The sequence below is a fragment of the Terrapene carolina genome, unplaced genomic scaffold (assembly GCF_002925995.2).
Source record: "Terrapene carolina triunguis isolate 2854851 unplaced genomic scaffold, T_m_triunguis-2.0 Scaffold62, whole genome shotgun sequence".
Taxonomy (NCBI): domain Eukaryota; kingdom Metazoa; phylum Chordata; order Testudines; family Emydidae; genus Terrapene; species Terrapene triunguis.
In genome coordinates this window covers 2,741,371-2,759,507 of record NW_020664413.1, presented here as the reverse complement: position 1 = coordinate 2,759,507, position 18,137 = coordinate 2,741,371, and positions in this window count along the sequence as shown.

Here is an 18,137-nt window from a genome sequence, read left to right as displayed (position 1 = left end):
GAAGGGGCTCCTGGCAGGAGTGCAGCCAATGCTAATGAACTGCTGCCGAGCAGGTAGCGCTAGGCGGCCGGAGAGGTTGGCTGAAAGCACATTTTGGTGTTTTGATTGGGTCTCTTGGCCTCCCCCTCCTCTTCCAGGTCTGTCAAGAAAAGTTTTCTGCCAAAGTTTGGAGGAGGATGATGATGAGGAGGATGATTTTTTGCAAAGGCTGCAGAAGAAGAGTTAAAAAAAAAAAAAAAAAATTAAAAAAAAAAAAAAAAAGAGGAAAAAATTCCACTTGGTAGATCTCTCCACACTTTCCCCCCGGAGAAGTTTCTAAAGAGACTGAATACTGCCGAGCAGGCTGTCTTTTAAATAGACTGCCCTGGCTGCCTGCCAGCCCTTCGCTGCAATTTGAGATCCCAGTGACACCTCAGCTTGGACGGGTGCCAGCACTGGGGCACTATCAGTGCACACTCAGAGGGAGTGGGGGTGGGGGCTGCAGCTTTTGACTTCTAGGTTTCAAACCCCGGGCCACGCTCAACGCTCATATAATTGGGGGTGGGGGAGAAGGGAGGGTCACGAAAAGAAATGGTTCCGATTTCCCCAGTTGGGAATGCCGCTTGAGAGAGACACCCAGAGAGGATTTGTCTGGGAAGCCCTGTGAGCACAGTTGCCAACTTTCACGCGGTAAATAAGCCCCCCGGCTTTCACGAGAAGCCGAAAATCAAACGAGTCCCGTTTCAAAACAAGAACCCCAACACTCTATGTGACTAGATCCCCCGGGGGTGCAGTCTGGGACTGTGGTGGGCCCGCTGTGCACCCCTGACTCTCTCCTCCCCTTACCCCCGATTGCCCCCCCTCCCTTGCCCCTGCTTGCTGGGAGCCGATCACAAAAAAACAAGCAACAAGCTACAATGAACAACAAGCCAAAAACTAGCCAACAAGCAACTCACAAGCCAATTAAGCCAAAACCAAGCCCAATTTCTGCGTTTTGTTCCGCGAGTTTGGCATGTCTGTCTGTGAGATATTGCAGAGTGCTCTGATTTTGATTTCCCACTGAAGTTCTAATGACTTTTTAAATCACGCAGGGCCCAATCCTGCAAACATTGGCTATCAGGCATAGCACTTATCACCAAGACATCATGAACCCCCCCCCCCCGGATTGGGCCCTAAATAAGGGCGATAATGTCCATCCGTTGTAAGTATGACGTGTATGTACCACGTGTTAACGCAGTCACTTATTCAGGACTGTAGCTACAGAATGAGCAGAGAACATTCCTAACTGTGCATTGGTGTGATTACACAGCCGTACACCTGATACAAATATATTCTCCTTTGCATGCACACCTGTGCCGCTGACACAAGTCCCTTGCCTGGAAAACACACAGAGTTAATAAAACTGAAGGATGAACATGACATAAGGCAGGGATAGGCCGACTGCAAGAACTGTGTTAGATTCCTCTCTGGAAAAGTGAGCTGTGCTTTGCAGGATGCCAGAAAGCCAGGGGAATTTTGCCACGCGAAGCACAATTTGTACATTTTATCTCAATCCTGTTCTGCCCCATAAATTCCCCTGCCCACCCCCTCATGTGAAAAGAGCCAGACTTCTGGTAGGGACACAGCATTCCTAAACACAAATGGTCAGGCCACATCCCTTCACACTAGCACACAACAAAGTCCTTCAACGCTTATTAATTATTTGTAAAGATTAACTTTTGTAGCACTAAATCTCTGCTAATAAATACATCACCCGGTCCCCTGACACTCCAGAACCATTGTTAACAGACACGATACACCTTGAGCAACAATGGCAACAAAAAACAGGTTTTGGGGGCTTGGTTCTGTGTTCTTTAAGTCAACTAAGTGATGCTGCCTTCAGACAGAGGGAGAAATTGAAAGGGATCGCCCATCTCTTCATGAGGTTTAAATGAAATATCAGAGCCCCCCCTTGTCCCCTCTTGTTCCATATTCCTTAGGTTGCTTCTCAGCTCCCGCATGAATGTGACTGCCTGCATTGCATGGATTTTGCCACTAGAATGCACCCTTATCTATGATAAGACATTGAGTCTGCTGCTTAAAAAGGTTAACTCTTTTTCTGCCAACATTGTCTAGCCTTAAGCCTGCCTTAGCCTTCGTCATCTCTGGGGGTTCATTGTTTTAATGCATCGCTCACGTTTTCACCATATACATGGATTTTGTATTAAATGTGAGATTCCCTTTTTTTTCTGCATTGTTTTTCTACAAGGAAGGTCTTCATAGGTTTTCTTGTAAACTATCTGTTTAGATCACACTTAGTTATATCCAAGAGGCTGATTAGATAGATAGATGGATAGATAGATAGAGTCAAGAAGACATATTTAAATATAAATTCTACACTGGACCCAAAACTGATCATTTGTATGGAATATTAGTCATATCCTGCTTTTAGAGGGACAAGGTGGGGGAGGTAATTTCTTTTATTGAACTAACTTCTGTTGGTGAAAGAGACAAGCTTCTGAGCTCCACAGAGCTCTCCGTCAGGTCAGCTCACCCACCTTGTCTCTGTAATGTCCTAGGACCAACACGGCCACACCAACACTGCAAATATTCTGCCTTTGATTTTCGTGAGGCTCTCCCATTGATTTTAAGGGGCCTTTTGCATGTCGCAACAGCACGGCTGTGCACTTATATAGCACTTCTCACCTGAAGATCTTCAAGTACTTTGCAGGAGTGATTAAGGTGGGTGATCATTCCTCCCCCCTCATGGTTAAAGGCAGGGAAACCGAGGCATAGAGAAATTAAATGGTCCACCGCATGACAGCCAGACATGGGCAGAGACAGCAATACAATACAGGGGTGAGATTTCACCCCTCTCTGGCCCCTGCACAATGTATAAAAATGGCCAGGCATAAAGCCCCAGTTCCACTCATGGGAGGACTCCCTTGGTGCGAGCATTGTGGAAGACAGGTGTAACGCCTGCCTTCCAAGGACTTCTCTGCAAGCCCAGCCATGGGGCCTGGAGCCAGACTGGGAGTGGGTGATGTGTATGAGGGTGGAGGTTCCCGACAGTACCGTGGAGAGTCTGGGGAGGCTGCCCTCATTTAGACAGGTCCCTAGAGCTAAGTTACACCGGGGGATCATGTGAGAGCAAAGCTGTCTTAAAGATACCCTAAATTCCTTCCTACTGGGCTGCAAGTTCTATGCTGGGCCCCCCTCTCCGAGGCCTAGCACACTCTCCTTATTCTCAGCCATGTCCTCTAACCACGAGACCATGGCAAGAGGCAGACTGAAGTCTTAAGCCTGTAGGCCTTAAACCTTTAGCCATAAGCTGATTCTGTCTGTACCCTCTTGACTGAGGACTCTTCAAAATGATAAGAGCAGCCTCTGTACTGTATGCTGCAGTGCAACAGTGGGCATTAAACAGCCCCCTTGTCTGTAGTCTGGACAGAGTTGCCAGTGTATGACTGGGGCAGGGAGTCTGAGTCCTCTCCAAGGCTGTCAATCTGGCATCTTTCACCAGCCAGAAAGAAACTATTTCACTTTAAAAAAAATGGAAAAAAAGAAACCAGCCAGTTAGCAGCATATGGCTGGTCTTCAGCTGCAAGAGAACCTGTAACCAGCAAAGATCATATTTCTCCATTCCTGTACATTGCAAGGGGGTTAGCAGGATAATATTTGAAATTTATATAAAACTCTTTCTTATTTGGGGAGTGAACAGAAAGCATTCGGATGAAATCCATGTTTCTGTTAGCCTCTTCTAATATACTTTAAGTCCATATACTGCATATTTTATACGTGGATTTTTGTTACAAAAGATCTCTTTGGAAAATGGTCACTGTTCTTTACTTCTCAGCTATGTTACACTTCATTATAATCCTCTCTGTAATGTGTAAAAGCCCTGGCTTTCAAGGATGTGATAAAAGAGATGGAGCGTATGCTTTAGTCTGGCCTCATCAGTGTATTTTGGTGCCACTTGGAATATCCAACAAGTTCAGAGGTGACTCACAAATATGGATTTTTTTCCCCTCAGGGAACACTGTCAAATGAGTTTCAGCCCAAAATGTAGACTTTGTGAAGGAGAATAAAGTTTTATAAACATGTAGAGAAGTGTTCTCATGCAATTAAAGAAAAACCAGTGACAACAGCTATTTTGGAATCCGAACATCTCTTCGCAGGGTTCGAGAGCTCAACATTGCTACGGCATAAGAACCAGAGACAGAAAACTGACCAATAACAAGTGAAATCAGAGAGAAGTGCAAAAAATTAAACAGGCAACAAAATGGGATTTTGATTTCCAAGTTATTTTCCTATTTACTCTAAGGTATTTTTTTGTATCTTGTGTAAAACATTCTTTTTTTTTCTTTCCAAATATGTCATTTTTCTCTTGACAGTGTCCCTTTAAACAGCATTCTGATTTGTAATCATAACAATAATTTAAGAAACCATTGCAGTTTTGTGCCTGGAGCAACCCTAAGAACAGCCATATACCAATACACAAAACACAATGGCAGAGCATTCTTGGAGTGACGGGTGTAATAGCGGTTGTGAGGGCTAGGTGGCATAGTGGATACATTGGATGTTTACCTCCAGGGACATCCTTTCACACATGATCTGGGCAATGATGAACAAAATGATCTCCTTGCAAGCAGTTTTCTGTATCACTAAAAAACCCTAAACACTTCAGTGCTTTAAGTGAAGACAGCATCGGTGTTTTGGTTCCTAACATGATTCTTGAGAGTATTAATTTTAAACTACATCAACTCAAGTCATTGGTCACTGGAGTTGCTACCCTGCTGGAGTTTTGCATTATGTAAGATCTTTGGCCCAGATTTTCAAGTGACTAGCAGTTATGGGGGCCTTGGTTTTAGTAAAGAGGAATGATTTTCAGAAAATGCCAAGTACCCAGCCTCTGAAAATCAGGAGGTCTCTAATGGGGCACCCCGAAAACAGAGGCATTCCTAGTCACTTGAAAATCTTGCCCAAATTTAAGTCTAACAAGGGTGCTTAAATTCCATTGGCAGAAACCGCTAAGGGGCAACATTCCACAATCTAAATTGATCGGTGACCAGAGAACTTGGCCCAAGTTTCTTGGACTGACAGACAGTTATTTCATAATTAAAGGGCTATCGAGATTTTTCTTTCCTTTGCTTAGCGCATGGGACTGGGAAGCAGGAGCCAATTCTTCCCTTGGTAGGACATGAAGCGACACCCTATCAGACCATGGTGGAGAACAAGACCCCTGGGTTACCTGCTCTTCCCTGAACTCGCTGTACGACTTTGGCCATGTCACCTCACTGCTCTGCGCACCAGTTTCCCTATCGGTAAAACAGGGCGAATGAAACTGACCTACATCAGAGGGAGTCGTGAGGCTTAACTAATGAACATCTTCGAAAGTGCTCCGAGCACCTCAAGCAGTGTGCTCGGTGAGTTTAAAATATATATATATATTTTTATTCTCTCTCTTCTCTCTCTCCCTCCCTCCCTGCAGCCCAGCTTTTCACTGCAATGCGTTTTAGATTCAGACAATGCCTCTTTGGCCCCAGCCAGAGGCACTGACTGAATCTCTCCAACAGTTTAATGGTGAAAAGGTGGGGCTGCAAGCATCTGCTGAGGCAGCAAAAAAAATAAAAAATAAAAAAAATCAGTTGCTCTCTCAGTATCACATTCAAAAGGTGACCAAGACACAAACTTAAGACTGGAGTTGGCTGCAAAGTGAAAGTGCTCCCAGCTGAAGTGTAGAAAACACCTGCGTCTAATAAAAACAAAGAGAAACATCATCAATATCCAGCAAAGAGTATAAATAAAAAGAGGAGTATAAATTCAAGCTGTCTCCGGGAAACTTGAACAGATGCCCCAGCCTGCTGCATTCTATAGGTGTTATGCAATTATTTACCTTGTGGTGCACTAAAATATAGGGTGGGGGGGGGTGTCGTGCCAACTGTTGCAAAGCATGGCGCTTTTGCAGCTTAGCTACGTAGCTTGATACCATGGTGATGGGTGCAACAGAAATACGCCGGATAGTTACAGTAGATGGAATCAGAGAGAAACTTCCTTAAAGGATCTTGGCAACGTCTGGGTTTTCCTTACCATTCCTATACATTTTGACAGCGACTGAGATGTGTCGTAGTAATGTAAGCAAGAGAGGGCACATTAGGAGTCGAGAGAGAAGAAGAAAGCTGATCTGAACCCAGGGAATACACCTGCACCGTTCTGTGGCTCTTTTGTCTCACTGAAAACCATCCAGCTCCTTCTAAGTGATGGCTGCCTTTTATGTCCATTGCTGATTTTGGCCATGAATTTCATATACCATCCCATATGCCAGACTTGTTGTGCAATGTCATAGAGTTCATAGACTTTAAGGTCAGAAGGGACCATTATGATCATCTAGTCTGACCTCCTGCACAATGCAGGGCACAGAACCTCACTCACCAACTCCTGTATCAAACCTGTGTCTGAAAGTCCTCAAATCATGGTTTAAAGACTTCAAGGTGCAGAGAATCTTCCAGCAAGTGACCTGTGCCCCACGCTGCAGAGGAAGGCGAAAACCCCCCAGGGCTTCTGCCAATCTGCCCAGGAGGAAAATTCCTTCCCGACCCCAAATATGGCGATCAGCTAAACCCTGAGCGTGTGGGCAAGACTCACCGGCCAGACACCCAGGAAAGAATTCTCTGTAGTAACTCAGATCCCACCCCATTAACATTCCATCACAAGCCATTGGGCATATTTACCGCTAGTAGTCAAAGACGAATTAATTGCCAAAATTAGGCTATCCCATCATACCATTCCCTCCATAAACTTATCAAGCTTCGTCCTGAAGCCAGATATGTCATTTCGTAACCCCTGAGGAGTTTGAAAATAACTTCTCCTCCCTTACCGATTTGGTCTTTTATCATTTAACAAACATGGATCCTTCCTCTCCCACCTTGGGTTATCATGGCGCATCCGCTGACATGGCTTTGCCTGCTTTACTTCCTTGTTGTAGCATGATTGGGGTGGATTGGCTTTGTGTGGGTGGAGTGCTGAGAGCATTCCCACTGGCCATGTCAAAGACCTGGCTGGGCACAACTTTGAAGTATCAACTCCACCACCAGCTTCTACTCCCCGGACCAGAGAGGAGCAGCACGTCAGGTCACTGAGAGTAGAGATCTCCCTACAGAAGAAAGATGGAGGCGTTTCTGTGTGCACTGAGGAGAAGTGTGAGTAAGTAGGTTGGAGAACAACCTGCACTGAGGAGGAGACATGTCCATTGAAGTACGTGATGGCAGAAGAGCAACCTTGCTTGAAATTCAGCCAGTCAATTCTTCAGCATGGCTGCTGAAGTTCTCAGAGATGTCCACATAGTTCTGGGGCCAGGTTTTGCTAGTTAATTTGTGCTTCCTTTGATAGCCACCTGCCTGGCTGTGTAGCACCAGTGCCTAAATACTGTGGGTCCATGGTAATCAGTGGTCAATCTGCTTTGAAACATTCTGCAACAGCGTGACGGTGGATTTGACTTTTTAAAATAAAAATGTCCATTACGGGAAACATTAAGTTAGGTTATAATTTTGTCCTGCAAGGAAACATGCTTATTTCCTTTCTTTCTTATCTATTGCTCGATTTAATCGCTTTCTCTTAGAGTTTTGTATAGGATCTAAGTGCTGCTTCACAGCATCTCTTAATCCTTCCTTTATTAAGTGTTAAAGAGGAGGAGTGCTGTCTAGTGGTTAAAGCACATGAGTGGAAATCAGGAAACCAGCGTTCTGTTCCAGCCTGTGTTATGGCCCCACTTTGCGACCCTCAGTTTCCCTGTCTCTAAAGTGGGAATAATATTTCCCCATCTCAAAAGGCAGCTGTGAGGCTTAATTATTTGTAGAGCACTTTGCGATTTGAAATCAATGTTGCCATGGTGAATGACATGGCTTGAAAGCCCCAAAGGGAAATATCCTTTGTACAAGTACAGAATGCCTTCACTGTGTTGGTCTCAGGATGTTAGCGAGACAACGTAGTTGTGGTAATATCTTTTATTGGACCAGCGTCTGTTGTTGAAAGAGACAAGGGTTTTGAGCTACACAGAGCGTCATGTCCTGAAGAACAGCTCTGTGTAATTTCAAAAGCTCGTTTCTTTTACCAACAGAAGTTGGTCCAATAAAAAATACACCTCTACCCCGATATAACGCTGTCTTCAGGAGCCAAAAAATCTTACCGCGTTATAGGTGAAACCGCGTTATATTGAACTTGCTTTGATCCACCGGAGTGCACAGCCCCGACCCCCCGGAGCGCTGCTTTACCGCATTATATCCGAATTCGTGTTATATTGGGTCGCGTTATATCGGGGCAGAGGTGTATTACCTCACTCATCTTGTCTCTCAAGTACAACATTGGCAGCGGGCATGGAATCTCCCCCTATGTTTACCAACAGGAAGAAAGAATGGTGTTTAGTCCTCATGGCCCATTCAAATCCTGGCCAGTCTGCTGAGACTGTCACCTTGGGTCCAGTTAGCACCAACCTTAATGCTGGCTTCTGTGATGTGGACACATACCCACTTGGAACTAGATTGAGACCTACCAACTCATTCCAAATGGGACATGGAGCAACTGTCAGATACCAACTCCTTTCAGTCCCTACTAACACAAGCTGGGTGTGGGCCCTTTAACTAATTCCCAGAAACCTCCATGCCCCACATCTCTAACATTCATCACAATTATTTTCTAACGACAATCCTGCCACTTATTTTCTTTCTTGTTTCCTTCCTCCCCCGAGTAATGAAAATATGACTATGGTATTTTTCCAAGAGCAATTGTTAAGCAATTACCCCACTCCCCTTCTTCCCCCCTCCTCATTTGAAGCATTTCAAGCTCTGTTGGATTTCTGGCCAGCGTTTTCACTGAGTTACCTTTTTTGATTGCCAAAAAAGCTAAACCAAAAAAAAAAAAAGTTATAATTTTCCAAGATTACTATGAATTAAATGTATAATAGTCACAGTTTTCCAGCCAGCTGGGACGTTGACAATTTGGAGGGTTCACCCATGCCTAGAAATCTGCCCTTGTAGCGCTGCTTTTCCTTTGTTTCAAAGATTAAAATCTCAGAACGCACAGTTGACACTAAACTTGGGAGGGGTCGCTACCCATTTCTCCATCTGCTTCTGCGGCCTCGCTGGAATCAATAATGCAGATGTCCTGGGGCGGGAGAAAGTTATCACCTAATATGCATCATGACTAGGAAGCACAAATAGGCCCTAGCCATATACTCTAAACGGTGCCTTTTCTTTTCCCTGGCCGCTACACGTGCTGCCACAGTTCATTAACCAGTTCATGACACCCTCACCTGACTGCAAACGCTATTTAGATGCATCCATGCAGCACTTGGGTGTGTCTGCATCTTCCACGCTGCTGGACTGTATTTGTAACACTGCCTTCTGGGCTGCTTTCCTATAGTGCCTCGGCAAGGGAATACAGTGCCTGGAGAATATGCACAAAGAGCACCAGCAATGTATTCTGGGATGTCCAGGGAGCTGGATGGAAGGAGGACAGGCCAAAAAAGTTCCACAGGCAGGGGTAGAAGGATTTCCCACACTACACAAAAAACACTCAATGGGTGACAGGAAAACACTCTGTCATAGTTACTGGGCTAGCTTTCCCTTTGACCCCTCTCAAGTGCATCGTTTCAGGTGACAGGTCCCATGCCTTCACTTCTATCTTGGTGGAATCCCACAATGCATCTACTCTTAGACTGGGCCTGCCGCACCCCTATGTGATTGCGCCTCATGTCCGATGGTGTTTGGCCAGCGGCACGGATTCTGTGTGGAAGCAGTGACCAGCACGTGATACGGTGACTCTGAATGGCTTCCTCAAAACAAGGTAGTGTTTATTTATCCATAGGAACATGTCATTCAGAGAAACAACAAATGGCCTACATGCATACATTCTCCCGAAAATTTAGCATTTCCCTCAAAGCCTAAGCAGGGACAGCTATTTAAGACCTAGTGTTCAGAGTCTGTCCCTGTGTGTTAGTCTTCTCTCCTCCTTGAGCAGCTCCCTGACAACCCACTCTCTCTGTGTAGGCCCAGGGCCCAGGTTTTTATTTCCTTTAGGGTTCTTTGTTTCATGTTTCCCTCCTGAAAGCCTCCTCCCCTGTCCCAAGCCAGGGGCTTTCGGCCCAGCATGGTCAGAGGCAACATTTCGAAGACGTTGACATGTGCGTTGTCAGTTCTGAACTGGTGACTGGGATATCTAAATCCATCATCTGCCTTCCTGTGGTTGTGAGGTGAGCTCCTGCAGCAGTTAACCCTTTGCAACCAGGTAGCTAACATCATAACAACAAATAAACAGAGGCACACATAATAGTAACGAAAATAATGCAGATAGCTCTCAGGTTCTTCACACGCCTAGGCTGGTGGTAGGCGTGACATAGCTGGCTGCCATGGTGAGTATTAACTGCATTGTATGTAGGCACAAGCCAACTTTAGAGTCTATCAGCTTGTTACTAACTGGTTACAAACCCAGTTAAAAGTTGCAACACAGCCAGGGTCTTAGTGAGGGAGGATTTGTGTGACCGTATGGCAGGTTCAGCATTTGATTTTTATGCTGTGCTTGCTCGGTTTGACCCTGCGTTGCGTTGTGGGTTCATATGGGCCTTGGGAAGATTAAATAAGGAGCCAGACACTTGTCATATCAACCTGTTGCAAAACCTTTTACAGCCACAGTTTTTCTTTACTGTAAGCCTACCACGAGGACTCTGCCATCCAGCCATGACTTCTGCCACAGCTGGATCCTTTTGCAAGTTAATACATATGTCCGAGATCTTGCACGTCTCAAGGAGTCTGTGGATTTGACATTCAGGTGGGCAAAGGGACAGGATTGAAAGGACGGGAATGATGCCTGGAAGGGTGGGCAGGGTTCAGGGGAAACCATGATCTCCAGGCTGGGTAAGCTCGGGGGACTCAGCCATGGGGACGAGATGAGGTAGGTGTGTGGGGGGAGGGTGTGAGTAGGGTCAGAGGAGTGACCTGCATCACACCCCTGTTTTACACCTTCTACAATCCCACTGACTTCAATGACAATTTCATGGGGTGTTAAGTCAGGACAGAATTTGGCCCTTTCTCCAGGTACAGTAAGTGTGCGTAAGGGGTGGGGAGCAGGAGGCAGGACTCATTCATGGAGCTGGACGAGTCATTGTTACAAGAATTCTCCGCTTCCTCCCCAGGCACTTGCCTGCTCTCACGGTGAAGTCTTCCTTCTCTCCTTAGCTTGCAGCCGGGTCCCTCTGTGAAGCCATGTACGGTAGTGTGTCCGAAGAGCGCTATAACAGCACACTGTTGTGGCTTGTATTGTTCATCTGTGCACCAGCTAATACCTTGCCGCCTCAGCAGCACGGAGAATATAGACACCCTGATCCAAGTCTCAGAGGGGTAGCCGTGTTAGTCTGGATCTGTAAAAGCAGTAAAGAGTCCTATGGCACCTTATAGACTAATGGACGTATTGGAGCATGAGCTTTCGTGGGTGAATACCCACTTCGTTGGAGGCATGATCCTGATCCAAGCAACCCCCGGAGTGCACCAGTCCGGAAAAAAAATGGAGATTGGCCCCTAAAATATCTCATTGCTTCATTCAACAAAATAAAATAAAATAAAACCAAATTACCTCCCCCCCGCCCCCGGAGAAGTAATGAACTGAAAGGCAATCCAAGAGGCAGGGAGAGAAGAAGGAGCTTGTGCCAAGCACAGAAACAGTGGGGCATTAAACATACAATCGTCTCTAAGCTTCCAAGACTCAGAGCGCACATCAAAGGCCTGAACTGGGTCCAAGTCATGGTTTTTTTGTTTTTTTTCCCCCCCTAGGCCCATGAGAAAAGAGTTTCACAACCTGGGAGCAGGCGCATTGCTCTCTCTCAACTTTTCTCCTTTGCTTTCAGAGCCATGATGGGCCCTGAGAGAGAAACTCACGGTGAGGGAGGGGGACAAGTCGATGCCTGGTGTTAACAGTACTGACTTTGCTGAAGCCGCAGGTGGGGTGAAGGGAGCACATGATGCTTTCCGTCAAGGCCGTCAGCTTTGTGGATTTGTATCAAGAGACCGCTGCAATTCTTGCGATGTTGAGTCCCTGAGCTGGGTCAGTGCAGGGCAGCTTTGCATCCTCATGGCACTGGGCATGTAGGGATGCAATATACCAACAGCTGAAATTAATTCAGGGTTCTTTACCTTCCCACAAGCTAGTCCTGCAGGATGCCAGACAGACTGAGAGCACTTCAGTACAGGCAGTGATGGTATTTTCAGGGGACGGTTCACAAAGTGCATTTCCCAAGGAGGCAGTGTTGCCTAGAGGCTAGCACACTGGACTGGAACTCAGAAGCCCTAAGTTCTTTAACAGGCTACCCCACGCGCCTGCTGGGTGACCTTGGGCAAGTCACGTCCCCGCTCTGTGCCTCAGTTTCCCCATCTGTAAAACAGGGATAATGATATTGACTTCCTTGGTAAAGCACTTTAACATCTACCCAAGAAAACTGCTATGCAAGAGGTATTATTATATTGTTAAGTATCAGAGGAGTAGCCGTGTTAGTCTGGATCTGTAAAAAGCAACAGAGAGTCCTGTGGCACCTTTAAGACTAACAGATCTGTTAGTCTTAAAGGTGCCACAGGACTCTCTGTTTATTATATTGTTATTACTAAGGGACCCCAAAAGGTCGGACAAAAATGGAGTTCTCACTTCTGCTGACAAAAAACATTTATGAGGCCCGCTGCTGTGGAGATTTCTCCCGCAGCACATAACAAAAGTGATGCCACAACACAAAGACGTTGCATGAGCATCACAGTACGATGCAACATTACAATGCTGGGAAGAAAGCAGAGCTGTTTTCCTCCCTAGACGAACTCAATTCAAGATGTATTTGTTTTTATGCCCAGCAAATAGCCTTGCAGAATTCACAGTCTACTCATGAAAAGTGAGCCCCGTCCCAAGAGGATCAGGGCAGGTGGCCATCCCAGATTTATGATTCGCAGCATTTTCAGAAAAATTAAGTGTTAGTTTGCTCAACTGGTCAGGGAGGTCTGTGTCTCTGGAGGTCTCTCTTTGACTGATTTGGTTGGCTAAGAGGAAGAATGACTAGGGTTTATAACATTGAACCCTTCTCCAGGAAAGGAATTTTAAGAGGGCTTCTCTAGAGCAATGGTTCTCATACATGGACCCATGGGTCACCAGGAATCCTTAGACTGAAATACACTGAGAACCAGGCAGTGCAAGATTTCAGTGTGGGGAGGGGAAGCATGTTCATGAGATGATCTTTTTCTTTCAAAATGGTCTGGGGAAGAAGAAAGCTGGGGACTGAGCCAGTACCCCAGGAGATCTTCAGGATTATGCTACTTTCCTGTAATTTATATAATTGAGAATAAAGCTTTCTTGCTGATCATAAGGCCGTAGACAATTTTAAGCAAAGAGCACGTTCATACACCCCAATCTGTCTTCATTTCTATGGTTCATTTTAATTCCCCCTTCCTGATTACTCACCAGCCTCCCTTCACTCCTCCTTCTACAGAAGTCCCTCAAGCCATCCTGATCTAATTTATATTCTGTTTCAACTGACTTCCAAGGTAACTGGTTCCTGTCAATACTCTCTATGATATAGGTCTGCCCGCAGTTTCCATTTACTGCTAGCATCTCAGTTTTTAAATGATGCCCCTTAGTTTGTGACCCCTTCAATGATAACAACACTTCTGTTCACTTAGTCCATTTCTTGCTTTAATCTGAAAAGTCTTGACAAGTCTCATCTTTTCAAACAATAAGCAAAGCCTTCTGCACATCACAGAACGTAGATTCTTCAGATCTGGTATTGTGTATTTTGCTCTCCAGGGAACCTTTTACAAATCAGTAACTTCCTTTTTGTGGGACGGTGCCCTCCACTGCACACAGAAGCCCAGACAGGGCCCAACAAGTGCCTTGTACTGTAAAGTCACAACATCTCATCTTTTGTTCTGAATTCAGCCCCTCTTTCAACACAACCTGGTACCTTGTTTACCTTATTTTTACTGAGCTATGGTTTCAGTGATTTCTTCACTATCGCATCCATTTTCTTTCCTTGGGCAGTATCGCTGGATGGCGATCATTTCTTTCATCACATGCTCCCAAGATAGGATCCTTCCCCTCAGATTAATTAAATCACATACCAATATGTCTATATTGATCTACATTTTTCATCTGCTCGTCCAGTCATCTAGATCAGTGGTTCTCAAACTAGGGCCGCTGCTTGTTCAGGGAAAGCCCCTGGTGGGCCGGGCCGGTTTGTTTACCTGCCGCATTTGCAGGTTTGGCTGATCGTGGCTCCCACTGGCCGCGGTTTCCTGCTCCAGGCCAATGGGGGCTGCTGGAAGGGCGGCCAGCACGTCCCTCGGCCCGCGCCGCTTCCTGCAGCCCCCATTGGCCTGGGACGGCGAACCGCAGCCAGTGGGAGCCGCGATCAGCCGAACCTGCGAATGCGGCAGGTAAACAAACCGGCCCGGCCCACCAGGGGCTTTCCCTGAACAAGCGACGGCCCTAGTTTGAAAACCAGTGCTTCAGGGGAATGCGTGCCTCTACTGAATGAAATGTTTTAGACTTGTTCATGCATATATTAGTTCCCTCTAGTAGGAGACTCAGAAATAAAGCAGACAGGGGAATGCTTTTTCTGTCTTGGGAAAATTTTCAAGGTTTCAAAATTTTTTCCAGTCCTGAAGAATTGGAACAAAAAGTCAAAAATCTCAAAATATTTTGCAAATCAAAAATCCTAAAAAAAAAAATGCAGCTGGGGTCAATCAAAACATTTTGTTTAGATAATTTTGAAATGTTTTGTTTGTGACCTCTTAAAATACTATAAATTAAATTTTGAAACGTAAAGTCACTTTGAATGGAGAAATGGAACTTTTTGTTTCAACAATTCTGCCTTTTCCAAATTTTCCAAAACTTTTTCAAAATGGGAAAGTAGCCCAAACGACCCTTTCCTGTAAAAAGATTCAGTTTTGACAAATCAGCTTTTTTGATGGAATAACGTTTAGTTGAAAAATCCCCGACCGGCTGTAGAAAGAAAGATTTCTTCGTTAGCTCCGGGGATAACTGGGCTGTGGTTTTGGTGACTCATGACTCATGAGCTCTATTCCCAAGGCTGCCGGCATGTGGTTTAGAGACACAAGGTGGGTGAGGTAATATCTTTTATTGGACCAGCTTCTGTTGGTGACAGAGACAAAACTTTATGTGGTTTAAGATGATCACCGCACACCCGTCTGTAGAGATAAAATTCATGGCTTCTTTCTCCTCCAGCACGAGCCGTTTCCATGAGCACATTGAGGTCAACTGAGAACCTCATTTAAGGAAATAGACGAGTTAAGAGAATACATTTCCTTTTGCATCAAACAGCTCGCACATACTGATTCCCCACAGGCCTGACCCCCTTCTAAAGAAACTCTACATAAAGGCACAAACTGTTCAAAGAATAAAATTCCATGTGCACCACAAAGTGAAATACAATAGAAGCGGGACCAGATGTAAGAGGAAGGGGGTCACACTCTACTCTTAGTTCTCTGACTGCAGTTCTACTGGAGTCAATGGGATTGTATCAGTGGAACTGAGAGCGGGCCTTAGATCTGTTTAACGAAGACATTTCCAGAGTACTGGTGTAACACCGACAGACCCCAGTCGTCGTCGGGTGGGATTGAACCTGGGACCTCAGTGCATGAGCCTCTACCGCATGAACTAAAAGCCAACTGGCTGTACAGCAGTCTCTCTCTCTCTCTCTCCCCCCCGCCCACTAGATGGGCCAGAACACCACACCCAGGAGGTGTGTGGGTTACATGCTTCCCCTAGCTGAGGAAGAACGTCCCGAGCTTCAGAGACATAAGAACATAAGAACGGCCCTACTGGGTCAGACCAAGGGTCCATCTAGCCCAGTATCCTGTCTTCCGACAATGGCCAATTGCAGGTTCCCCAGAGGGAATGAACAGTACAGGGAATCATGAAGTGATCCATCCCCTGTTGCTCATTCCCAGCTTCTGGCAAACAGAGGCTAGACTTCCCGGTTGAAATCCCGGACGAGCCCCTACTTGTAACACCGGCAGACCCCGGTTGTCGGCCTCTCAGACTCTCCCCACACACACACTCAGGAAGTGTGTGGGTTACAGCGGGTCATACGGCAGAGTTCTCCAAAACAACTCCCGTGAAAGGATACGAGGTCAGGACACTCAGATTATTTCTTTAACAGGCTTCTGCTGCATTACAGAACGTGGCTCCTTGGACACTGGCGAGAGCAGCCCTGCCGAGCATTTTGCTTCCTTTGGTTTATTATTTAAAAGGTTGGTGAGAACCCAAATGGGACCTCCTTCTCATTTGCTCTGACAGAAGCATTTGCATGGTTGGTCTCTTTCTTTTGTGTGTGATATTTTGCCCCGCAAACCAAATGCTTCAATCTCTTTTTTTCTAAATAAACTAAATCCACCCACACAAACACACACATAAATATTAGCAGCCCAGCAACGTCAAGCCCGACAACAAACCATTATGTGTGTAGCCCAGTGCCCATGAATATCCTGTACGAGCCAGCACACAAAACCCACCATTTACAAACAATGCTACAGTGTCTAACTAGTAAGAGCTACTTCGTGCTAACAAGCAACCCTACAATAATAATTCATTCTGTTCAGTCCTGCATTCATGAGCAACCTTATAATAAATGACTGCAAAGACCCCACCATCCATGAGCAACTCTGCAACAACCAACCAGTGCATGCAGCCCAGTGCTCATGAGCGACCCTACCAAAATAAACCAGGGTACAGACCTGGGTAGTGTGGATGTTTTTCTGAAAGATATGGTTTAGGACAAGCCTAGCTATTGGACCTGAAGCAGGAATTAATATAGAGAAAGCCTATGGTCTGTGTTATGCGGGTGGTCAGACTAGGTGATCACAGTGGTACCTTGTGGCCTTAAAATCTATGTCTCTAGATAGTGAGAAAAAATATTTTGCAAACATGTAAAGCAGTTTCTAAGCAGAATCTTGCTTTGATTGTGTTCACAGCCATTTATATTTCCTTCTCCTGAAAGACTGTGTGAGTGGGGGTTTTGTTTGCGGAAGGAGGGTCTCAGGCCCAGAACTGAGATTAATATAATCACTAAATGATTATTCCCCTCTATTCGGCACTGGTGAGGCCACACCTGGAGTATTGTGTCCAGTTTTGGTCCCCCCCACTACAGAAGGGATGTGGACAAATTGGAGAGAGCCCAGCAGAGGGCAATGAAATGATTAGGGGGCTGGGGCACATGACTTACGAGGAGAGGCTGAGGGAACTGGGCTTGTTTAGTCTGCAGAAGAGAAGAGTGAGGGGGGATTTGATAGCAGCCTTCAACTACCTGAAGGGGGGTTCCAGAGAGGATGGATCTAGACTGTTCTCAGTGGTAGCAGATGACAGAACAAGGAGCAATGGTCTCAAGTTGCAGTGGGGGAGGTCTAGGTTGGATATAAGGAAACACTATTTCACTAGGAGGGTGGTGAAGCACTGGAATGGGTTACCTAGGGAGGTGGTGAAATCTCCATCCTTAGAGGTTTTTAAGGCCCGGCTTGACAAAGCCCTGGCTGGGATGATTTAGTTGGGGTTGGTCCTGCTGCTTTGAGCTGGGGATTGGACTAGATGAGCTCCTGAGGTCTCTTCGAACCCTAATATTCTATAATTCTATAAAATTCTATAATTCTATAAATGGAATTAATTTAGAGGGGAGGTGGAGATCATTCTAAAAAGGTTTGGTCACCCAATTGGAGGCAGAAGCAGGCACCTGTAACTCAGGTGAGTGATGACGGCTCACATATCAAAGATTGAATAGTGAATACTCGAGGACGACTCAGCAGAAACAACACCTGAGGGTCACATAGGCTGAGAAGTGGGTATATGAAACAGCCATCGAACCATTTTGAAGGATGAACGAATTAGTAAGAATGGCAGGCTGTTCACAGACAGGGAAAGGGCCGTCTCTTCCGATTAAACTGATCACTCCAGTCTTTGAAAAATCCCTACTGCACTCGAGCAACCCTGCGGGAGCCAAGGAGCAAGGATGATTTAGTTGGGGATTAGGTCCTGCTTTGAGCAGGGGGTTGGACTAGATGACCGCCTGAGGTCCCTTCCAACCCTGAAATTCTATGATTTTATGAACTCAGCACCCATGAGCATCCCCGCTGAAAGAGAGTGGCGCA